Source organism: Protobothrops mucrosquamatus, unplaced genomic scaffold, assembly GCF_001527695.2.
Source record: "Protobothrops mucrosquamatus isolate PMUCROS unplaced genomic scaffold, P.Mucros_1.0 scaffold4, whole genome shotgun sequence".
Lineage (NCBI taxonomy): Eukaryota > Metazoa > Chordata > Lepidosauria > Squamata > Viperidae > Protobothrops > Protobothrops mucrosquamatus.
The window spans coordinates 1340849-1353664 of record NW_015386391.1 but is presented as its reverse complement, the minus strand read 5'-3'; positions in this window follow the sequence as shown (position 1 = coordinate 1353664).

Sequence of the window (12816 nt, the reverse complement as noted above, 5' to 3'; positions counted from 1 at the left end):
CGCAGGAGATATTTTCAAGCAGAAGTTCACTCCAGCTCAGCATCTTTTCATGGGTTCTCCAAGGGTTTCCATGCCCTGGCCAGAATTTCTGGATACTTTATTTCTGCTCCTTTCAACTCCTTGGTCGGTCCTTCCTTCCTTCCTTCCTTCCTTCCTTCCTTCCTTCCTTCCTTCCTTCCTTCCTTCCTTCCTTCCTTCCTTCCTTCCTTCCTTCCTTCCTTCCTTCCTTCCTTCCTTCCTTCCTTCCTTCCATCCATCCATCCATCCATCCATCCATCATTACTACTTTGAGGTTTCAGGATAGGGAAGTCCTCTGTCAACTCACTTGTGTGGCCCTCCATCAGTTGGTGGATGGCCCTCCCTGGTTTTTGATTGTTGGCTTCTCCTCTGGTCCTGCAGAATTGGATAAATCTTTGCCCCTTTCGCCTACAGTGGTAGCATGTGCCAACCGTCCTTGTTTTCCTGTCCTCACTGGCATTTCAGGGGTGCTTGGCAGCTGTGGGTGGCGGTTTGCTAGTCAAATATTTCAGAATATTTCCTGGAAGGAAATGAAACCAATGCAGGAGACTGTTGTGGCTGGCCAGTCCAGACTTAATCTGAATGCTTCTGATTCCTGGTCCTTCTAAGTCAGGGCTTGCATTTCTGCTCTATCACCCGGTAGCATTTGACTGCCAGCTGGGGATAATCTTCCTGGAGGAGAAGCCATCTGGGCATTTAAAGCTTGCCCAGATTTTGGGTGCATCATCCTTCCTTCTCAAGCAGAGGTCTCCAAACTTGACAACTTTAAGACTTGTGGACTTCAGCTCCCAGAATTGATTTCTGCTTGATCGTTTGTCTGCTGTTAATCCCTGCTTCTCTGAGTGTTGACTGCTGTAGTAGAGGATGCCTTCTGATCAAGAGCCAATCCCACACTTGCTGGCACTGATGGTGTCACCTAGTCTGGTCTGCAAGCTCAGAGAGCGCCAAGGACTCCCCCGTTCAACCATGAGCACCAGACAGTCTCTTCTAGTAGGCAGGAAGTAGATAAGCAAGATTTCGATGTAGTGTGGATGGGAAAAAGCACCTGGTTGTATCAGGAACTGGATTGGGTGACCAATTCTTGTAGCATGGTGGACCCCCCAGGAGAATCGGGGCCAGTCCCTCCTGGACTGGAGAGGTATCCTGAATTCTTGGCTCGGCCTAGTTGGGGACCTATTCTGGCTGTTGTGTCTGGGCCTCCCCAGCCTTGGTTTGGATCAGCTGGAGCCCAGTAAGGGGGGGGGGAGGGCATTGGCCTTTACTGATGGAGCTTGGTGCGCGTGGGAGGATTCATTGTCTTGGCAGCCTTTCCCAGAAGGTCCCCTTGGCCGTGCCAGAATAAACAGTTACTGCATTCCGTGTCATTTATAGTCAAATTATGATAGCTATTGTTTCGCAGGGCCTCCATTATCAGGTGCTTCCTCTCCAGTACAATTTTGCTTTGCCCTGGAGTCATGCAGTCAGGTGGAGAAGGGGGGGGGAGTGCACAGGGCTAGGGCTGGATCATTTTGTATTTTCTGCTTTGCCGCCTCTTGAATACAAGGTGGGTCTCTCGCTAGGCCCTCCCTCCCCAGGTGCAAAAGGCCACTTCACCCTCTGGGATCAATGCGTGCCAGGTGCAGATCGCCAGGCAGGACTTGACTTTGTCCTTCCCTGGAAAATGCTGGGATTTTTTCTTTGACTTCTGATAAGAATTTGTGCTTGGAAAGCTAGGGTGATTTTGGAGGGAAGATTTTGAAGGGAAAAAAAAAATCCAGGCTCAAATCCCACCCAAAGGGCACTCCTTCTAGGCCAGGGGTCTCCAAATTTGGCCCCTTTAAGACTTAGGGACTTCAATTCCCAGGATTCCCATGCTGGCTGAAGAATTCTGGCAGTTGAAGTCCACAAGTTTTAAAGGGGCCAAGTTTGGAGACCCCTGCTCTAGGGCAGTGTTTTTTTAACCTTGGCAACTTTAAGACAGGTGGATTTAAACTCCCACAATTCCGTGCTGGCTGGGGGATTCTGGGAATTGAAGTCCACCTGTCTTAAAGCAAAAAAACAAAACAAAACCACACACCATTGGGGAAGGTTGATTCCTACTGCGACCACACAAGTCACTTGCTGTGACTTGCTTTTAGCAACTGTATGATTCGGCTTACAACCTTCGCAAAAATGGTGACTCGATTTACGACCAGAATTCCGGTTGTGGTTGTAAGCTGAGAACTACCGGCAGCGAGATTCCCACGTTGGCTGGCCAGCCTCTCTTCTCTCCTTTCTCGTAGGGAAATTGTAAAGATTACAGCCTGGCGTAGGTGTTGCTTCTTGAGAGCAAAACCACCCTGCCTTGTTAAAAGGGATTACACTCCCTGGCAGTGGGGAAAATGCATTTGCACAAAACGGCTCCTTCACAACCCTGACGTTGATGCCTTGGGAGGGAGAGAAAGTCAGTGGAGGGATTTTAAAACTCAAGAGCAAAGCTATTTTCTCCTGCCCGCCAAATTCCTCCTGCCCAAATGCAGGAACACAAAAAAACGTGGGTATCTGCTGGGAATCAAATCCCACACACCCACAAGGGTCTTTTGTTCTCCCCAGCGTGTGCAGGTTTAATATCATGGTACGGTGCTTCCTTGGTGCTTCTTAGTGGCATGATAAAAAAATGTGGTTAATTACGGTGCAGGGCGACGAGAGAGAGAGAGAGACCGTCTCGATTTTTGGGAATGGGCTGGGTTTGGCACGGATGCCAAGGTTTCCACCTGAGGCTGGTGGCACCCAGCATAGGCCTCTGGTTCTCGCTGCTGAAGCCAACCTAGCTAAGCGTTCGCTCTTTGAAAAGCAGGTTTCCAAGCCTGGGTGTTCTGGGCTTGGCATCCTGGCATGTTGCAAAAAATAATAATAATACTAATAATAATGATAATGCTGCGCTGGGGAGAAAATGGCATGCTGCTGAATCTTTTCCCCCCGACATACCAAGATAATATTTAGTATTTATCTATTCAAATCCATCTCCTCCTTGGATATCAGAGAAAAGCCCCTGCGTTCTGCTCAGAGTCGGGCAGTCCTTTTCGGTTGACCTGGGCTGTTTTGCTGTTTATGTTGCATCAACTTCATCAGCTGTAAAAAAAAAAGAGTCCAGGGCGCAGGGGTAGGCAACCTTGGCTCTTTTATGACTCGTGGACTTCAACTCCCAGAATGGCTCAGGAATTCTGGGAGTTGAAGTCCGTGAGTCATAAAAGAGCCAAGGTTGCCTACCCCTGGTCCAGGGAGTGTCTCTCATTTGTGCAGCGAATGTGATGAAATTCCCCTGGTTTAATCCGTGCAACCCCAAGCCTTCCCAAGAGCGCTTGGCCACTTTGTGGAAGTGCTGAGCTGCTGATCTTGTGGCACTTCCTGGAATGACCGAGCGAAGGAACTCCGGGCTTCCTTGTGTATCTGGTAAAGAAAAATTCCCGAAGGAGAATTTTTTCCTTCCTTATTCCCCTTCCCTCCGGGCTGCATACGTTGCTTCTTGGGAGAACCCGTACACCGTGCAATTTCAAGAGCGCAGGTAGTCCTCGACCTACGACACTATTGGGACCAGAATGTTGTTGCTAAGCAAGGCGGTTGTTAAGTGAGTCCCATTTTATTTTTTACACTATCTTTGCTATGGTTGTTAAGTGAATCAAAGGTTGTTAAGCAAATCCATATTCTGCTGACTTTGTGTGTCAGAAGCTGGCTGGGAAGGTCACAAAGCGCAGTCACGTGATCCTGGGACGCTGCAACTGTCGCAGATACACGCCAGTTTCCAAGCATTCGAGTTTTGGTCACATGACTTAAGAGGATCCACGGTCATACGTGCGAGGACCGGGTCATGAAATTTTTCCCAGTTCCACTGTAGCTTTGAATGGCCGTTACATAAGCTGTTGCAAGTCGAGGACTTCTTGTAACAGACTCGAGTGTCTTGTTAAATCAGCATACTTGCCTTGCAGGCTAGATCCCTGGCCTGAGGGCAATTAAATAATTTTTTTCCTGGTTATACCATGTTTAAAGTGTGTGCAGCCAGATTTCAGACACCTGTTACTTGCCCGGGGCTAAACTTTGATCTTTGCTTTTCTGATAGAGTTAATGAGTTGGGGCCTGCCGAAGTATTTACACAGAGCTGTAGCAATGGTTAACAACAAAAGACATTTGTCAGGCTGCTTTTCTGCTGCAGAGCAATGCTTGTTTGATTAAAACAGATGTATTGGCATTCTCTCCTCTCCTTTAGAACTTATTTTGGTATTTCGTTGGGCAGGAACACACGCCAAAGCAAATAGTTGTGAGCAAAAATAACGTTCTACCTGTTTTTGTTTTCGTTGTGACTCCACGGAGAAGACTCCTTCGCAAGGCCCAGCCAACCCTGTTGAGCAGTTGATACCCCCTCCAAGTGGAGAACACTGAGAGCAGAAGATGGCTTGTAATTTTCCACATGGGCTTGGAAAAGTTTTGAGTGAGAAGATGCCCAAAAGGGAAGTAAAGTTGCCTTCATCCCATCAGGTTGAGTTGGTCACTTTTGATGCTTGTTACATTTGGGTTAAGAGACACAAACCCAAGACCATGTTGTGAAGACCTGAAGACCATGTTGTGCTGGTAAATGCAACATCTAAAGTCTTCAGAATGCTAAGCTTTGTAGGGGAAGGGATGAAATTCTCCTGGTAGCCTGTGATAATCTTGCACTTAGCTAATGAAGAAGTAGTTGAAGATTTCCAGAATTGTGGAGTTGGAAGGGGCCACACCAAGGAGCATCTAGCCCAACCTCCTTCAATGTGCAGAACAACCAATTCAACCATCCTTGAGATGCGGCTTTTCTTAAAAGCTATCAGAAGAACCCCCAACTTCCATTGGTAGATCGTTCCACTGTTGCACAGATTTGACTTACATCCAAGTGAAGTCTAGGTAGCTACGGCTTGTATACTGCTGAGGATCTTCCCTATGACACCCTTGTACATACCTGAACACTAATGTGTGAATCCCTGTCCAAACAAAAGGTAGTTTCTGTTTCTTCATGACTTGCACCTAGTTTTTATGACCTCAACTCCATGGTTGTCCGGTTTTTTTCCATTACTCTAAGCTTTCTTTGCTAGCTGGGCTTGTGTTTAAGAAGAGCTGTGAAGAATTCTATCTTTTGGTGAAGGACTTTGACCATTTAGGAGATCTGGAAAAGGTTATCTGGTTGAAGGGGGGAGTTCTTTGGCAGTTTAAACCCCTATCAGTTCACCCATGCTGGTTTATCTGCACATTAAGCACCTGGGCTGTCAGCCTTTGATCAAGAGGTTAATTAAAAGAGTTCTCCTCAACTGTTGTGGAGCTCCTAATGAACTGGGCAGGGGTTTCCTTCAAATATTCCTACAGCAAGTGGCTACAGAAATGTCAGGCCACAGAAGCTATCATAAAAGAACCAATTTAATCAACTGACTCCTTAATTCAGATTTGTTTAACTGCCTGAAAGTCCTGATAACAAATGACTCTGTAGGGGAAAGGGCAGGCTGGAGAATGTAGGATAGTTACAGATGAAAGTAGAAGAGATTACAAATTAGGAATCTGAGTTTAGGATCCACAAAGACCCCTGTTCAAATCTCCTGTACTGCTCAGTTGAAGCAGTCCATAGGATTGTTGCTTCGATCAGAATGAAGGAAGAACTATGTCTGCTTCCTTGAATATAAAAAAAGGACTTCCAAAAATGATTTTTTTTAGAATTTGATGAATTACTTGACAAATTTGTTCATTTGGCAGGTTTGCACATTGTGTTCAACCCTAAAGTACCCACCCGTTGGGTTTGTCCAGCAAGTTATTGGTGATTAAAACCAACCAAGAGTACCAAGTTGTGTGAATGCAGCTAAGTAAGTCAGCCATTGATTGATCTGGTAGAGTGTCAACACAACCAATGTACCCGTCCAAAAATCTCTGGTGTCCACCTGAGATGATCCCATCCAACAGAGAGCCAGTTAATTCTGGTCTGGTATTGAAGTTTCCAACCAGCTGTGGGATCCCAGAGGGGCCCCCGCTCTGAAGGCCTTTGTATGGCTTGACTGGACATATTTCCAAAAACTGGAACAAGGCATGAAGTTCCATCTGGCCCTCAGCCCACTCTGTCTGGTCAGTTCAGCTGGGTTTCCCCCCTTCCCTTCCTCGGCTTGAATAAACTTTGCAGCTGAGTTAGGAGCAGACAAAATAGTTGTGGAGGAATTACAGATCTTCTGACAGGGGTTATATTATGTAGTTGTTTGTGAGGTACAGGGAGCAATTTGTGTACGTGTGGTTGGCTGGCTCACAGAATCGCATGGGGAGAAGCGCTGGAGGCGTGGGTCGGCCAGCCAGCTACTGACCAGCTGGTAACGAAACACAGAGAGCCATTTCAGCACAGTGCTGACTAAGCTGGTCCAGGACAGGGTCTCCCAACCTTGGCAACTCTACGATGGGTGGACTTCAACTCCCAGAACTCCCCAGCCAGCTTCGCTGTTCATCTCCTAGACCAGTAGATCTCAACTTTAAGAAGGATGGACCAAAATTTCGGTTGCTGAGCCAGCTGGTTGTGAAGAGGCTCGTGCCCAGTTTTACGTCCTTTTTTGCCAAAGCGAACCACTGCGGTTCTAAAATGAGTCACATGGTCACTAAGCAGACCTGGCTTCCCCCGTGGACTTGGGAAGGTCAGGAGGGCAGTCCCGTGACCCTGGGGAAGCTGTAACCCTTGTAAATACATGGCCGGTTGCCAGGTGTCCAAATTTTGATCACGTGGCCAGGAGGAATCATCCCACAGTTGTGAGCGCAAGGAGTAGTCCTCAGTCGTTTTTTCAGTGCCCTTGTAACTCTGAAGGGTCGCTGAATGAACGGTTGTAAATTGAGGACTTCCTCATTACCCTGAGCCTTAGTTTAATGCTGGTTGTTGAAGAAGGTCCAGTTGATTGATTGTGTCTGTGCCTCACACCAAGTGATAAACGGACGGATCTATATAATTCATTAATCATATGGAATTGGTTAAAAAAACACGCAGATGCTTATGAACCAGGCCGTTGATGCATCGGCATGGCTTACGAAAATCAAGTGCTAGATACTCTGCTTTTTTGGCGTGCCTGAACAAAACAAGGGCTGTTATAGGTCTCTCTGGTTTTAATTCTTTCCTCCTTTTTGCTGTAGCGCGAACCAAAGGAAGACTTGAGTCTCCATTGCCAAGGAATACTCCAGGTGCAATGTCATTTAAATGTTAATTTGGCAATTTTTATTTATTTATTTATTTTTTAATGGGCAAACAAATGGGCAAATGCCCCCTGATTGAAATGCACTGCTTGTTTCAGGGCCTCGGGAGAAAGCTTGAAGTTCCTCTGTTCTCGGAGAGGGGAGGAAACTGAAGCGGAACCATTTTTCCTTGTCATAGCTAATAAAGTTTGCTTAGGTCTTAATTTTTCTACCTCGCTTCACAAAGTAATTGAAACTTCCCTTTTACTGCCTTCCCTTCCGATCCCCTCCCCCCCCCCCCCCCCCCCCCCCCCCCCCCCCCCCCCCCCCCCCCCCCCCCCCCCCCCCCCCCCCCCCGTGCTGGGGAAAAAAAAATCCATGATTTGGTCAGTGAATAAATGGAATTTCAGCAAGAAACTTAGCGACAAATTCATGTGGCCAAATTCTCTTGAGTGAGACACGGGTATGAACCGATTGGGTAGCTGGTCCCTCAAGATGCAGCGGCCCTTTTTGAGAGATGGTATGGGTGGAAAAGAAGATGTAAACTTTATAAGCAATAAGGAAAATACTAGAACTATTTTAAAGCAGCAGATGGTCCGACATATAAGATGACTGCCTTGGAAAATAGGAGTGTGATCAACTATCCATTGTTGTTAGGCTTGAAGAAGTAGAAGCCTTGAGGAGGAAGGATTACTTTGCTTCCTGCGAAGTGCCCCCATGGTCCAAAACCACAGAACTGTTTGTGTTTCTGAGTTCACTCATGCATGCAAGTGGCAATGGAGAAGATGACACCAGGGACGGGGTGAGATCAGATCAGAACTAGAGCATAACCAGCCTCTAATAAAATGTTTACTGGTGCTAATCCAGTTGATGTAAACAGCCAAGGCAGAGATGAGCAGGAAAAAGATGCCCAAATATGCAGGCGTTGATCCTGAATTATTAGAATGGAAGATTTCAGACAACCTGGAAAAAGGACCAAAGAGGGCAATGAGATGACCAGAAGATTGGAAATTGTCCTTCAAGAGAGAGATTGAAGGGGTGTTTCAACACCCAGGTTTCTGGGAAGTCCACACATCTTAAAATTGTCAAGGCTGAGAAATAACTGTTTTGAAGGAACTGAGATTGGTCACCCTTGGAAAAAAAGATGGTTGATTTTAATAGCACTGGGTGTCACGCAGAAGGACCTTTTGTTATTGGTCATTCCTGAATCCAGGATGGCAAAAGAATCCTCATGAGTTCTAGAAAAGCAGTTCCTAAATCCATGTGGAGAACTTCCTAGCAGGAAGAGAAGCTCAGCAGCAAATCAGTGACTGGTTCAAGGTGTGTCTACATCTCTTTGTTGGTGGTGTCTGAGCATGGCTTTGTAGGAGATAATTCAGGCAGGTTTTCCTCCTAACTGCCTGTGGCCTGTGACCTTTGCTGGAGAACCTGGCCTGGTGGTTGGCTGGCTATCATTAGGCACAGCAAGGCAATAAACGGTGGAAATCTTCCTACTTTTATTAAGACTGCACTTAATAACAGTAAATGCACACTAAGCTGTTTCACTCTGTGTGGGCTGAAAACTTGTTTTCCCTCTTGCTGCAAAGAGGCAGAGGCAGAAGACTGAAAAATGCACATGGGGACACTTTCTCCAGACCACCGGAGATGATCCCAACCCAGGACACGAACCAGTTTTCTCTCTTCTTGAGTAACATCTATATGCCATGCTAGAACTTTAAGCTAAAGATTGAGCAAGATAGCAAAGCAGCAAAACTCCCAAATATTCCGAGCAGGGATGATACCCTTAAGCAGCAGACGTCAACAATGTTGTGTCACAACTTAGGTGCAACATCAGAGAACCAGTAAATGATGCAAACAGCAGAAAGATAGGAGAAAATCTGTGTGTTTGCAATAGGAGAAAATCTGTGTGTTTGCAACAGGAAAGAAACTGATAAACAGATAGGATAAGAGAAATGTATGTCAGCAGCCAGGTGAGAAATTGGAACAATGGATTTCTCATAACCTGGATTAACAGGCCACGGGGCTGGGGTGGGGGTAGAGGACGGTGTCTCCAAGTGAACGGTTGGTGAGCATTCCATGGGTTTATGAGTGAGATCGGTCCAAAATTTGAAGGAGGTCCTGTTACTAAAGGTGCAATCAAGATGAACAGATGTCAACTAGGGCTGCTTTATTCTTAGAAGGTTCTCCTTGATGGTTCATGATTCCAAGAAACCTTCTGGTTTGTGAAGAATCAGCACCCCTGAGCTGGTATTTTTGAGTACATCTTATAGTTGAGGAACGTGGAGATCCAAAACGATAAGTATTAGTTGAGCTCACCCACAAACCCAAGTTTCATTGAGTTCAGTATCTGATTTGATTGAAGAAGAAGCGTGAGAAGAGTTGTTTTAATTTAAGAAGGGGGCTTCTGGATGCAGTGGGCTTTCTTCAGAGTAAATAAGCATGCCGGTAATGGGCTTCTGGGCACTTCTGCTTGGAAGGAGGGACACCTTGGGTTGTTGGGTTTGTTGCATTCTTAATTTGTGATGCTGGCTTTTCTTTTTGGCTCAGTTTGAAACATTTGAGCTTTCTCATTTAAGTAATGATCTGTTCATACCGGTTGGGTTATTGGGAGGGGGGGGTGATTCCCCAATTGGGAGGCACAGTCAGGAACCAGAGGTTATAAGGCTACAGGCAAAGGAAGGTCATGACCTTGTTTTTTCGGCCAAGAAGACAGCCATAATGAGATGTGATTTTCTCTCTTTAAAAAGGGCAGTTGTTTGCATGAAGGAATGCGGTAACGGGATTCAAAGGAAACATGCCGACCTAACGAGGATTAAGCCTAATTATTTGCCCTGGTTCTCCAAGAAGGAACAGGATGTAAGTTTTTGATAGGAAATGGTGCTGGAGCAAGGGGAGGGGGAGAAAACCAGAATGGGTCCCCTTCCTCCAAATTATGCATGGAATGTGGAATTTAAGAAGGCCATTGAAGGTCCCGCTCACTTCTAATCATCCTTATTAGAAGGCTCCTAATCTCTCTGCTTGGGAACATGGAAGTGATATTGGCGTTGGCTTAAATTAATTAATGACCGTAAAAACCATAATGGACGTTTATGGAACCAGGGGGCCCTTTGTTTAACAGAAGGCACCATTTCTGGAGAGTTGCATTTGCAACAGCCCTGGCGAGGTGGGGGAGATTGACATTGATTAAATTCATGAATGTTGGGAAGGGAGAGATGTAACGTATATGAATGGGAATCCTTTGAGAAGGCAGTTGGGTGGATGGGTCCCAATCTCTAATGCAGTGTTTCTCAAGCTTGGCCACTTGAAGATGGGTGGACTTCAACTCCCAGAACTCCCCAGCTACATTTAGGTAGGTAGAGCAAAGCAGGTGGGGACAGATTGTAGCCAACAATGAAAAGATGTTCTCCTGGATTACTTCTGCTTGGTCTCCTCCACCTGAGATGCCAGACATCTCGGCTTGGTTCACATGTGTGCATTTGCAACCCAAGGAAGCCATCATTGGCCTTGAGCGACCTAGAGAATACAGAACAACAGAGTTTTCTGTAGATACAGAGTTGGAAGGGACCTTGCTGGACTTCTAGTCCAACCCCCTGGTCAGGCAGGTCATCCCCTACCTTTCTGGACAAATAACTGTCCAGTCTCTTCTTAAAAACCTCCAGTGGTGGAGCACCCACAACCCCTGAAGGCAAGCCGTTCTACGGGTTAATTGCTCTGCCTGAAATTTCTCCTTAGTTCTAGGTTGAGTCTGTCCCTGATTAGTTTCCATCCGTTGCTTCTTGTTCAGATGCTTTGGAGAATAGGCTGAATCTGCAAGCATCGTGTGAATGTGGCCCCTTGAGCTGGTTGGATGTATTAGGCAAGACTCAAAAATGGATTAATTCAGAGATCAGATTAAGGTCCTTCTGCAAACAGCCTTGCATGGGATTTAGGAAAGTGGCAAATTTTACAATTAAGTTTCGAAAGAGGCTTCTTTATCCAGTAGACTTATCTAGATTTTAGCTAAGCCGTGGCTTCAGGATTAGCTTTACGTGATTTATAGAAGATTAGAGTCTCAGGCTGGCCTTTTCATCAGATAAGTTTCACGTTTATCTTGATTTATTAATTAGTTCTTTTCTTTCCCTTCTCTCTCTTCGCCTCTGTTGTTTAAACCTAATGATTATTCTGTTTGGCGCCCTATTATGATCTACGATTACAGCCATAAATCTCACTGGAGTTTTGTTTTGGCTTCTTCCATGGAAGGAGAAAAATTCACAAGTTATTTACAGGCAGTTGTGTTTGGTAGGCTGGACTTCTGGGGTTGTAAAACAAGGATTTGGAAAGAGAAACGGAAGCGGGACTATGTAAAGAGGCAGCTTTCTTTCTCTTACTTCTTTCTTTCATTTCCAGAACAGAATTAACTTTTCTAATGTAACTTTTGGCTCTAGTGCACAAGGCATAAATCTTCTCCTTTTTCAGTGTCTAGCATTCTTTCCATCGTAAATCCACAAGGCTTAATTTGTCCGTAAGTAAAATGGCGTGGGGGATGTGGAGAAGTAATTTTAAAAAATAAAATCCCACCAATCTTGGGTTGTGCAAGGTATTTTAAGTTCGTACCGCAGGAATAACTAAAATGTCTGGCTTTGCAAGGAGCAGCTGAGCAAGCCCACACAGAAAAAGCTCCTCTCAACATCTCCGTCTCTGGAGAGGATGTATGTAAGTTCATCCTAGGAGCTTTTTGGACGTCAATCATTTTTGCTAGAATGGAGTCCAGCATTTTGTGGCATTGTAAAATTTATTAATTGCCACAATCCTCTTTTCTTTGCGTAGGAGGGGTTGCTGTTGTGGGGGGAAGCGGAAGGAAGGTTTGCTGTGCAGCTACCCCTCACACTGTTGGTTGAAAGGCAGGATGCAAATCCCATAAAATAAAATTGTGGTTGCACAATCAATAATAGAGCAGGTCATCTTTCTGCGTCATCTTCTCTTGTTTGAATGTGACCCGATGGCTGGGGATTAGGCTGTGGTGGTCACTCCTAGCTGGGTCCATCTTGTGCTAGTCATCGGTGGCCACTGACCGTTTTTGCTCCAGGTGACCAAGGAGAGACTTTTTTTATGCCCTTATTTTCCTGGTTTGTTGTGTTTCAGATGCTTTTTTGGTCTTTCTCTGTTGAGCAGATTCCCTTTCCTCAGCAGCATGTTAATTAGCAGTGATAAGAGGAACCTTAATCTCTCTTGATAAGGAGACCAGGGCAAGTTGAGTGTGAAATTGGATTAGCCTCGGATTCTTTTGATGGCTGATTTTCGGGGAAGTCGTAAACCATTAAGCGAGGACAATGCCTGCCGTTGTCTCCAGGAGCCAAAAGCTGACCAAGTACTTCCGAAGAGGAAGGATGACGGAAGAACCAAGGCAGGGTGGAGCTGCTGAGCTCAGCCGGATTTGGCCAGCGGTGGTCATTGTGACCTTGTCAGCCACTTCTGTTCTTAAGGCTGATGAACGTTGTGTGTTGAAGCTTCCATGAACTCAGGGAAGGAAGGTAAACGATGAGGGTGAATGATCCTCCCTGCAGATAATTTTTGAAAATTAAGACATTTTCTATCAAGGTCTGTGTGTGTGAGAAGGGTGGACGCTCCTTTGGGTCAAAGCTGTTCATAAGA